Raw genomic sequence first — 13,191 nt, 5'->3', positions numbered from 1 at the left:
GCTGTGCAAGACACAGAGTGAAGATGAATGTAAAGTGTGGATTTTAGTTAATAATAACCACTGGTATTGGTTCATGAATTGTAACACACGTACCACACCAAAGCAAGACATTAATAATTTGGGAAACTTTGGGCAGGGATGGAGAGAAGAGAATATTTGGTAACTCCTTCTATTTTCTGCTCAGTATTTCTACAAACCTAGAAATTATCTTTAAAAATGTCTATTAATTATTTGTTTTAAAAATCAATAAATATATCTGCTCAAACAGATGTTAAGTATTTTTATTTATTGAGGACAGCATTTATTTCTTCATGAAAAGTACTGTTAAAATTAGACTGTGAAATGTTAAAAACAATTATATTTATTTGGTACTTAACATATCTCCATATTATCCCCTGTGGATATACGAAAATGCTTGGATGAAAATTGAGAAAATTTTCTGCAGACAGCCTAATGTTTAAATTATTACTAGTAATTAAATATAATCTTAATATTGACCTACTTTATTGGATACTGTCTCGATTTCAGACACTATTCTAAGTACTTTATAAACAGTATAAAATAGATTTGCATCATTTCTAACATATAAATCACTCTAGTAAGTCTCCTACTGAGCGATATTTATGTACAATTAAGTTTAAGTACTGTGAGAACATGGGACAATGAATTATTTTTGAAGTCATGTAAAAATCAATGATTTAATAATAGTATGCATACTGAACTCAGTGTATATGTCAGTGTGTGTTTACAGGGATAACAACAATTAAGAAACAGTTATATTAAAATTCAGTCCATTGAATATAATATCTACTAGATTATTTTTTATTACGTAGTGGTAAATCAGAGTTTTAACTGATTCACAGGGGATTTCTGGTAGTCACTATGTCTACACTAGAACAAACATATATAGTAAAAAGTATTCAATATGTTCCTGTTTCATTTTAAATTTCTTTGTTTTAGAACATATTTACTTAATAATTGTGAGAATATTAAATTGGAAATGCCAGGGGACTTAAAATATCAGCCTAGAAACTACCATATTTGTACTAAATTAGTGATATCTGTCGAAAAAAATACTTTATTTGAACAAATACAAACCTGCCACTCTAGGCTTAGATCTTTAAAACATTTAGAAAATGGCCTTTATTATGTTAAGGATGCTCCCTCTACGGCCGCTTTACTGAGTGTTTTTATTGTAAATGGGTGCTGTACCTTATCAGATGCTTTTTCTGCATCTATGGATGTGATCATGTGATTTTTGTCTTTCCTTTTGTTTATGTGATATATTACATTTATTGATTTGCAAATACTGTACCATCCTTGCATCCTTGGGACAAATCCCACTTGATCATGGTGTATGATCTTTTAAATGTATTGCTGGATGCGGTTTGCCAATATTTTCTTGCAGATTTTAGTTAGCCTCTAAGTTCATCAGCAATATTGGCCTGCAGTTTTCTTTCTTTGTGGTATCTTTTTTCCTGTTTTGAGATTAGGATGATGATGGCTTCATAAAAAGACTTTGGGAGTCTTCCTTCTTCCTGGATTTTTTGGAATAGTCCAAGAAGGATAGGGGTTAGCTCTTCCTTAAATGCTTTGTAAAATTCTCCTGTGAAACCTTCCAGTCCAGGGCTTTTGTGCATTGGAAGTTTTTTGATTACTGCTTCAAATTTGCCACCTGTTTTCAGTCTATGTAGGCTTTTTGCTTCTTCCTCATCCAGTTTGGGAAGGTTATATTTTTCTAGAAATTTGTTCATTTCACCCAGGTTTTAGATTTCTTGGCATATAATTGTTCATAGTAATTTTTCACAATCCTTTGCATTTCTGTGGTGTCAATTGTAATCTCTCTTCTTTTATTTCTGATTGTGTTTATTTACGCCCTCTCCCTTTTTTTCATGATGAGTCTGCTTAAAGGCTTGTTGAATTTGTTAATCTTTTCAAAGAACCAGCTCCTGGATTTACTGATCCTTTGAATTATTCTTTTAGTATCGATGTCATTTAATATATAACATATAATGTGCAATTTACATATTTATGTATTATGTAATATATGTATATTATATGTCATATATTAAACATATGTTTTTAAATACCCTACAAAGTGATGTGGAATAAATGTATATATAAAAACACATGTATACATATACACACACATATATTTATTCTCAACTCTGTTCTTGGTTTGCCCCCCCACCAGTAATAATTCAATAATTTGCTGTCTCTCTCTCTTGTGGCCTTATGTGATCTTATAAAAGCTTATGGCTTGAACTTGAATGTCCCAATTATAAAAGGGAAATACAGAATACCACTTCATAAAATAAAGATGAGTCTAAGAAAAGAAAACTACTTACTAGTTCAAAATACCAATTCATCAAAACAGTACTTTTTGTTAAAAGTTATTTTAAACTTTTAACATGTTAGAAACAATGTATTAGAAACCTTGACAATATAAATTATTGCAGCTTTTATTCAATAAGTAATATTTGTCATTAATTTTCTCATCTTAAAATGTCAGTGTAGATAAAAATATTGTATCATCTTTAGTATTGGTAAAGTTGTATTGCCAAACTTAGTCCAAGGATCCAGACTACACTGTTATACCAATTTAAACACAACCTGAAAAGCTGGGGGAGGGGAGTCTTTCCAAAGCTTGTCTAGATATTATAAGAAAGACAAAGAAAGAGAAGAAGAGAGAGACATCCTATAGACTGTGGTGTCTCCATTTCACACTGATTAATAGATTATGTGTTCCCTCATCTGTGTGGCTCGAGGACCATCATTCTCATTCTCTGCTCAATTTAGCAATCAAATGCATTATTCCTCTCCCAAGGGTGGGGGCAAATGAGGAAATGGAAAATTTGGCAGGAGGTGATAATTCCCAAACACTTCCTCTAAATGAATAAAAAGTCTATAATAGGTAGCAAATACTCTTCCATAAAACATCTTCCTCGTTTTATTTAATATATTTTCTGCAACAATTATAGCCATTTGGCAATTATTAGCAAAAACAAAAAATAAAATTTAATTAACTTGTTCCAGTTAGGTAAAAAAAAAAAAAGTTTCTAAATAGGAACATTTCCCCATCTCCTACTACTCTGATTTGTCCTTCTCAAGAAAGCTTGCAGAAATAGATTAATGGAAAGTCTTGTTTGCCACAAATGTGATTTTATAGGTATTGCTAAAAATATTTCATTGATTTCTGATAAATTGACACCACAAAGCATGTGCCAATTTTACTGAGTTGCTATTGGGTAAGTATATCTCCAAATAATAGTGCATGCGGCACTTTTCACAGTACCTCTATCTATAATCAATTCTATTTTTTCACCCAAAATATAGAGTTTAAGGAATCATGTGAGTGGACTAATTTCCTGAAGTTGTAGAATTTGTGGCAGGTAAAATTACTGCCCCAGTGGAATTCATAAGTATTAACAAAACAAATTGAAAAAATTATATAGATTGGCATAAGAAACAGTTATTAGTTTAAAAAAACAAAGAAGAAAGTAGAGTGAAAAAATTGCATAAGATAGTAAAGAGGTTTTTTTTAATTTCAAAAACATTTTACAGATATACCTGAGGCCAAGCAATAGAAGCAGAGATGAAAATAAGTTGAACAAATGAACAAGGTAATCTAGATGAAGTGAAGAATCTTCACTTTATGGGTCATTAGAAAATATTATACATGAAGTAAGGGGAGGGAAGACAGTTATGGTATCAGAACTTACTTCCAGCTCAATTAAATAATATTTTTGCTTTTGTTGTGTCTAGTTATTTATGGGTTGAAAAGGTAAAAATTATCTACTCACCCACTGTTGCACAGAATTAAGATGTTGTACATTCATAAAAATAACTATCATATGTTAGATTAGGAAACATTTGCTCTACTCAAACTCATTTGAATCCCAAGTTGTTTCAGAAGGAAACAGAGCTATGCTAAGAGACAAAAGTGTATATAAGTATATATATTCAGGTTTTTAAAAGTTTAATATATTTCCAGCTCAAAGACCTCATTTATTTGACTTTCATTGTAGTAATTATTTGCAATATTTTTACATAATCAGTTTGTATTCTCCTGCCATCTTTATGGTTAATTACAAGTAATTTCAAATTCCATTAACTTCACCTACTTATTAAAAATTGAAACACATTGCATATTATAAGGGCAATAAGATATTTAATTATTGAATTAAAAATAAAACTCCTTTTAGTGTTAGCATATATAACCAGCAAATAAAAATGTTGATGAGGGACTCCAATTATAAGGAACAAAATTAAATGAACAGTTTTGTGTCCCCAAGTATATATTGTTTAAATGTCTTACAAGGAATGCTGTCTAAACTATAAAGAACAGAAAACATATGATTGAGAAAGTGAAGAGCCAGCGAGAAGTTGAAAGTTGCACAGCAAGCTCATGCCCTTGAATGTGCTGATGTCCACTTGCTTCAACACAAGGGAAGCCTCTGTAATGCCAGTGCTTCATGGCGGGCTGTACACACAGATAGTACTCAAAAGTACTGTTTGATACGTGCTGCCGAATTAATTCCATTGTTGTTTTACCTGAAAGGTAACTGAATTTTCAAATATGAATAACAATTTATCTTCTCAATACTAATAGACCTGCTGTGCATAAGAAGATTACTTGTTAAACTTTTAGAAATTATTTAAGTATATGGACTCCAAATTTAAGTTTTCTCATATCATTATATGCACATGATTAAAAATGTTATAATCATTAAATTCTTTTTTTATTTTTGATTAATTTATTTTTAGTATTTTATGTTTTATTTATTTTTATTTATTTTTTATTGTTCAAGTACAGTTGTCTCCATTTTACCCCATCACACTCCCCACCCCATCCATTCCCACTTTCCACCCTTAATCCTATCCCCTTTGGCTTTGTCCATGTGTCCTTTATACATGTGCCTTGATGGCCTTTCCCCTATTTCACCTGCCTCCTCTCTGGTTATTGTCAATTGTTCTTGATTTCATTGTCTCTGGTTATATTTTGCTTGGTTCTTTGTTATATTGATTAGGTTCCACTTATAGGTGAGACCATATGGTATTTGTCTTTCTCCGTCTGACTTATTTCACTTAGCATAATGCTCTCCAGTTCCATCCACACTGTCATGAAGGATAGGAGCTCCTTCTTTCTTTCTGCTGCATAGTATTCTATTGTGTAAATGTACCATAGTTTTTTTTATTATCCACTTATATGCTGGTAATCATTAAATCATTATTCTAGAGAAAACAACAAAATTTTCCAATATTAAATATAGTTTAAGAAAGTTATCTCCATGAGAGTAGTAGCTGTGTCTAATCTTATATTCCCAGTACCTCAATGAGCTCCTGGCATAGAATGAAGTAAGTGTTCGAAAAACAGTCATTGAGGAAAAAATAAATTTGCTTGTGTATAAAAAAAAGAATTAATGAGATGGCATTTCCTCCAAAACATTTAAAAGATTGTAGTTTAGCCAAAATTGTCAGTCTCTAGATTTCTATCATGATTTTTAAAATATTTTTTAAATGTATTTAATTATTTTTCAAGTACAGTTTTCTATTACTTTCATCTCATCCCACCCCCCTGTGCTCCCCCCTCCCTCCCATTTCCACCCTTCTTAGTTATTGTCCATGTATCCTTTATATTTGTTCCTCTAAATCCCTCCCCTATTTTCCCTGAAATTCCCTCCCTTCTCCCCTCTGGTCACTGTCCCCCTGTTCTCTATTTCAGTGCCTTTGGTTATATTTTGCTTGCTTATTTGTTTTGTTGTTTAGCTTCCTGTTAAAGGTGAGATCACATGGTATTTGTCCTTCAATGCCTGGCTTATCATGATTTTAATTAATAAAACATTTTTCATAATATTATTTGTTATGAACACCTCAAGAAAATAAATTTTATCGCACTAATCAGATTCTAATGTGGCTACTAACTCTTTTATAGGTGTATCATATACACGTACCCAGAATCTCTGAGACTAGACTTCTTCAAAGGAAATTTCAGGATACAGATAGCAGCGGTCCCCTTAGCTGACCTCCCAAAATACAAGGCAATGGAATTTTGTTTCTTTTGAGAAAACAGTGAGACAATTACACTAACTGAAAAGTGAAATTCATATCATTGTCATCTCATAACACCAGTGAGTGAGGAAATTATTTTATTCTAGATTTTACAGGCCACTGGTTTCATAAGTAAAAGAATTTAATTAAAGATCCAAGATACAAAAAAATCTGAAGCACCAGTTCCTCAGCTGAATATAAAATAAATTTGATATGATATTTAAAAAAACAGCTTTCTTGAAGTGTAATTCCCAAACTATAAAGTTTACTGGTAGTAAGTACCTTCAATTTTTAATACATTAATAGAGGTGTGTAAGCATCGCCAACATCAAGTTTTAGAATGTTACTATGATGCCATCCGAAGTGAATTCCTGTTCCCATGTCCAGTTCCAGGAAACCACCGATCTGCTCTTTGCTTTGATTTATTTGCCTTTTCTGAAAGTCTCATATAAATTGAATCATGCAATATCGATCTTTTGTGTCTTGCTGCTATCACCTAGCAAAATATTTCTGAGTCCATCCCAGTTGTAGTACTTTGCTCCTATTCACTGAATAGTATTCTGCCCGATGGAGATTTCCTGTTGTGTTGATGGACATTTGAACTGTTTCCAGGGTTGGGCTATTAAGAATAATTCTCCTTTAAAAATTGTGAGAACATATTTTTTCATGTTTCCTGGTCAGATGCCTAGAAGTGGAATCGCTATCTAATATGGAAAGGGTATAGGTAACTATTTAAGAAACTGCCAAAGTTTTTCCCAAAGTGGCTGTATCAGTTTACACAACCAGCAGAAATGGATGCGGGCTCCAATTCCACCACATCACCAGTGCTTCTTCCTCACTTTCTTTGTGATTAGCGCCATCTGAGCAGGTGTGAAGTAGTGCCTAAGTTTTGACTTTGTATTCCCCTAACAATGAATAATGCTGAGCATCTTTCAGGCACTTAATGACCATTTGTATATCTCATTCAAAGAAATTTCTCTTTAAAATATTTTTAAATAAAAAATAAAATAAAATGCATGTAAAAGAAGCAGCCCCATGCCAGACCTCATAAATCAGAATCCATGGGGGAGGAGGGCCGGAAATAAATAATAAATACATAAATAAATAGGTGCTTATTTTAAACAAAATTGTCTTGTTAATATTGCATTAGAGGAGGTTTTTTTTTTAATTTGGTGTTTTTTGGCTTGAAAACAGATATTTATTTCTCACAGTTCTGCAGGCTAGATATCTGAAATCAGGATGCCAGCTTGGATGGATTCTTGCTGTGGGCCTTCTGGTTTACTTGCTGTGTCCTCATATGTCTGAAAGGACCAGCTATGTCTAACCTTCTTACCCCATTCATGAGAGCTAGGGTCTCATGGCCTGTTCACCTCTCAAAGGCCCCACCTCCAAATATCATCATGCTGGAATCCTAAGAACCCAAATATCTCTGGATTAACTGAGACAGGGAGATTTTATTGACAGCTCATGGCCTGGGAGATAGTTGGGAAAAACATTAACATACTCAGGGACTCCCCACATTCTGAGATAAGAAGGTCGGGCTAAAGGGGAGCTGATGTTCTGAAAGTCATGGAGCCAAGCAAGAAAAACTGCTTACCTGCTCTTCAGAGAATATTTTCAACCAATGTTGTCTACAACAAAACACCTTTCATAACAAAGAGTAACAATTGTTATTGTTCACGTTAACATTTTAATAACAAAGAGTTTTGAAAGGAGAAGATTCACATGTGGTAGGAGAGTAGAATATGCATTTCTGTGCCTAAACTAATATTATTAGAATACATTAAAGTAAATAAAATAAGAGAAGAATAAACACTTCCTTAAGCCAAGGACACTGAAATACAAACATTTTATACACAGTTTAGCAGGTACTTCACAACTCTATTAAAAAATATTTGTTTAAAAATCACCAAAGTCTTGCCCTGGCTGGTGTAGCTCAGTGGATTGAGTGCGGGCCTGCAAACCACACGATCACGGTTCGATTCCCAGTCAGGGCACATGCCTGGGTTGCTGGCCGGTTCCCAGCAGGGGACTCATGGGAGGCAACCATACATTGATGTTTCTCTCCTTCTCTCCTTCCCTTCCCCTCTAAAGATAAATAAATAAAATCTTTTAAAAAATCACCAAAGTCTTCTTCCAGCATGACTCTTTGTTCTTTAAGTTTTCCTATTAATCAATAACATTGTTTGAAAAGAAAAGAAATCTGTCTTCTCAATGTAGGAGGTATTGTGATTAAAACAACTAAGATGTTGAAAAAGCTGTCTTCACAGTAGTACACTCAAGCTGAATATTAAATACATATATATATATATATATATATATATATATATATATATATATATATATGAAAGACTCCCTAGGGCAGATGAGCTTTTTAATCATAGTGTTTGACTTTCCATATCTGATTTGTTTCTCCTTCTGTGGCAGGAGGGTGGACTTGTTAGCACATTTTTCTCTAATTTCTTGATAAGCACTACTATCAACCTGACAGCCTGGACTGATTAAATAACCCTATTAACATGCAGCTATAACCACTGCCTGTAAGAGTCTCTGAAGCTAAAATTAAATGTAAATTAACAGGGGCCCAAACCCCTCTTCAGCTTCTTTCATCTCAGGCAACTAACACACACTACCTGATGGGGAAAGACAGTGTTCTTACAAATCATACTTATTTTTTTATTTTATTTTTTTTGGTCCAGTTGAGGTTGGATAAGACCTAGCCAGGAGATGCACGTGAAAGAGTATAGTAAAAGTAAGCCAAAATGAAATTTAGAGAAAAAAATGTATAAACAGAGAGTTCAATAAATATGCAAGTTGAAAGAGAAATCAGGAGAGCTTAGGGAAGTAAGAAAAAAAGCAAGAAAGTCTGGTAGGCCTAGTTTAGCAAATAATAAATGATCAAGAAAGAGATAATGAATGCAAGACGGATCATCCCCGTTAGCACCTTAGGCACAGCAATGTCAGGCAGCTACTACAAGCAATATGGGGCTGGCTCAAAGGTGAACAATGGACACAATGAAAATGTATAACTTTAACTGGAATTGTGATCATCAATAGCAATAATGAAGCTCTTTTGGTTCTGTGAGTGATTTGAGAGTTTTATGACCTATGATTTCAGCCATCTACTTGGGAGGAAAGGTTAATTCAGAAATATGAATGGCACTGGCTGGTGTAGCTCAGTGGATTGAGCGCGGGCCTGCGAACCACACGATTGCGGTTCGATTCCCAGTCAAGGCACATGCCTGGGTTGCAGGCCAGTTCTCAGCAGGGGACTGACAAGAGGCAACCATACATTGATGTTTCTCTCCTTCTCTCCTTCCCTTCCTCTCTAAAGATAAATAAATAAAATCTTAAAACAAGTAAAAAACTTAAAAAAAGAAATATGAATGAAGAGTAGAATGAAGTCAAATTTTTTTCAAATTACTTTTCTTCTGCTATTATGTTACTGATATAGTCTGAATTTTCATGCATTTGAATACAACTGACTCTATAATTCCATATGAATATTGCCTGACAATCTTACTATATTTTGGTAATAAGATCACTTTCCCAAGCACTGAAAAGTATACTTCCAACTTTTTCCATTTTTCTCAAGCCCCCAGGTTTATCTTCTCACTTTCCCCATATTCACTTTGTAGAGCAATAGAAATTATTCCATCTACTTCCTCCCAACCACAAATTTACAAATTTCTTCTTTCTTGCCGTAACCGGTGGTTTATACAACCATCCTCCAGAGTCAGTTCATATCCATAATCACAGATTATTCGTGGCTTTTTCTGTTCATTTCTGTTTCCATTTTCACTCTAGCTTTTTAAAAGTATTTTATTTATTTATTTCTAGAGCGAGGGGAAGGGAGGGAGAAAAAAGAGGGAGATAAATAGCAATATGTGGTTACCTCTCTCACACACTCCCCCAAATGGGGACCTGGCCCACAGCCCAGGCATGTGCCCTGACTGGGAATCCAACCAGAGGCCCTTTGGTTTACAGGCCAGCACTCAATCCATTGAGCCACACCAGCCAGGGCCACTCTATTATATTTCTGTCATCAGTATTTTAGTGTGTTCAAAATTTTCACACTTTGAAAAATATCCTCCTGGAACCACTCACCCCCTCATCAGCTATATTATTCTTTTTTGTTTGTTTGTTTTCTTGATGGGCAGACATCATTCTATCACTTCCTTTACATAATAAAGGATAAGATAGAAGCTCAATGTTATTATAGCGTTCCTGGCAACAAAATACAAGAATCCTTAAATTTCCTCCCATCAAACACACCAATGCTCATGAAAAATACATAGAGACAACAAAAATAATTAAAATAAAATACTAAAAGTAAATTGAGCCCTGGCTGGGTAGGTCAGTTGTTTAGTGTCATCCGGATACTCTGAAGTTGCGGGTTTGATCCCCCCGACTCAGGGCCCATACAGGAATCAACAGTAAATGCATAAGTTAGTGAAACAACTAAACTCTCTCTCTCCCTTCCCCCTCTTACTTGCCCCCTTCCGCCCCCCTCTCTCGAGTCAATAAAGTAAAGAGAGAGAGACGGCATAACATTTCATTCAGTCAGTGAGACCAAAAGTGTAAATCAAGAAGACCAAATGAGTGGAGGTATGCCTAAATGGCTTGTAAATTTATACAAGCCTAAATGTTTCTATTAACCTCTCCCTTTATTAAAAATTCAATGATTTCAATGAGTACTTCAAAATATCCAGAAATTAGTATTTCCTGATTGTAAACTAGTACATCAAGCTATTTCTCAATATCTCCTCTTGCATGTCTCATTGGAAACTTTAAGCAACAAACATCAAACCATGTTGCTCTATTTTGTTAATATATATATGCTTTTCATTCAAGACCATTCTCTCCTCTCTTACCATCCTAGTCCAAGTCACCACCATCTCTCATCGAGATTACTGAAACAAGATCTTAACCAGCCCTGTCGCTTTTACTAAAGCACTCCTTTCAACTGTTCTTCTGGCAGCTATTAGAGTATTACTTTCTTAAATGTTTCTATCAACCTTTGCATGGACAAAATCCTTAACATACTCTAGATTTCACTGTGTGATGTGGACATTCTTTGTTTCTCCATCTAAAGCATCAGCAGTACCATCTAGCTAGATTAGTGTTCTCATTCCCTTGAGTATGGGAAACTTCTTTCTTCATAGAGAGCCTATATTGTGCCTAGAACAGGATTTCTCCAACATTTTTGGTATAAAAAGTCAGAGTAATTATTTTTGGCTTGGTGCAACTCCATAAGGTCTCTGTTACCAATACTCACTCTGATGCAAAAGTGGCCACAGATGATACACAATGAATGGGTGTGTTCTCCAATATAGCTTCATTTCTAAAACAGCCAGCAGGATGGATCTGGTCCAGAGAATTTAGCTTGCCAAATCCTGACCTAGAGTATCTTTACTCTTTTGTCATTCCTATGACTCACTCACAGCCACCCTTCAGGTGCCATTTATGTCAGAAAGCATTAAGCTTTCCACAAACTGTTAAACCTTTCAATAGTGGGCTTTTACGGCTCCCTGTAATGTTGCTTTCCAGTTCCTAACATAACTCTATTTAATTAATAGTTTTATAAGTATGTATAAAATATCTTTTTTTCTGACAATGTACACTCCAGGGGGGCAGATGCTATCTATATTGGTTAATTGCTGAATATCCAGGACTTAAAATATAGTATACACTCAGAAATATATGCTGAGCCCCGACTGGTGTGACTCAGTGGTTTGGGCAAACCAAACCAAAAGGTCACTGGAAACCAGGACCTTGCAAACCAAAAGGTCACTTGTTCGATTTTTAGTTCAGGGTACATGCCAGGTTGTGGGCCAGGTTCCCGGTTACAGGTGTGAGAGAGACAGCTGATGAATGTTTTTCTTGCCCATCAATGTTTCTCTCCCTCTCTTTCTTTCTCCAGTCTCCTCTCTCTAAAAATAAATAAAAAAAATATTTTTGAAAAAGTAATATATGTTGAATGCAAACATGTTCTCTTAAATTCTGTATTTATATCAATGAGACTGTCATTCTGGTATGGTGGGCTGCATTATTTTTTAAATGCTCACTGAAACTCACTGGCCCTGAGACGTGGCTTGGCTAATAAAATAAAGGGGAAATGACATGTATCAGTTATGAGCATGGGTTTAAAAATGGAATGTTTGGTTGAACAAGTTTTTTATTTAATACCTCTCTAGTTGTGAGACAGACTGACAATGAGCAGTGCTCCCAGTGACATGGTTAGGGTTGTTAAATGTAGCAAATAAAAACTACAGCATATTCATCAAATTTTAATTTCTGATAACCTATATACACACATGTATTTATTATATGTATACCCCAAATATTGCATGGGACTTATACTAAAATTGTTTTATCTAATATTCCAAATTAATCGGATGCCCAGTGTTTTATCTGATAATCCTACCTTCAATTAAAATGTCGACTGGGTAAAAACTAAATTTTGCTTTTGTAAGCCACTAAAATGTGAGTGTCCCTTGTTGCCACAGTATAATCTAATCAGAGATCTACTTTAGCATGGTGATGATTAATCCATGGAGTGTGTGAAAATAAGATAAAGATCTGGAAGTAAAATATTAAGGACAAGAATCAGAAAAATGATAGTGTGAAGAGGTACAAGATAACTAACCAGAATGATGTTACAATTTGTGCACAACATGGAATCTTATTTGGCCATAAAAAGAAATGAAGTATTGATTTAATCTACAGCATGAAGGAACTTTGAAAACATTGTGCGAAGTGAAAAAGTACAGATACAATAGGCCACATGTAGCATGATTCCATTTATATCAAGTGCCCAGAATAGGCATAGCTCCGGAGACAGAAAATAGATTAGGGTCTGCCATGGCTGAAAGGAGGAAAAAATGAAGAGTAACTGCTAATGGAGATAGGATTTGGGATGATGAAAGTTCTGGAATTAGATTGCTGTGATTAATGTGCAACTTTGTGAATATACTGAAAACCACTGAATTGTACCTTATAAAAGGATGAACTTTATGGAATGGGAATTATATCTTGATAAAACTGTCACTACAAATATTTATATTTTAACTGTTCCCAGAGTATAAATCTCCTAGAGTAAAAAAATATTTAAAAAACAGATAATCATAGGAATTTATC

The sequence above is a fragment of the Sturnira hondurensis genome, unplaced genomic scaffold (genome assembly GCF_014824575.4).
Source record: "Sturnira hondurensis isolate 20B ecotype Veracruz unplaced genomic scaffold, ASM1482457v3 Scaffold0022201, whole genome shotgun sequence".
NCBI classification, from domain to species: domain Eukaryota; kingdom Metazoa; phylum Chordata; class Mammalia; order Chiroptera; family Phyllostomidae; genus Sturnira; species Sturnira hondurensis.
The sequence above is the reverse complement of the archived record's forward strand: the minus strand, read 5'-3'. Positions refer to the sequence as shown.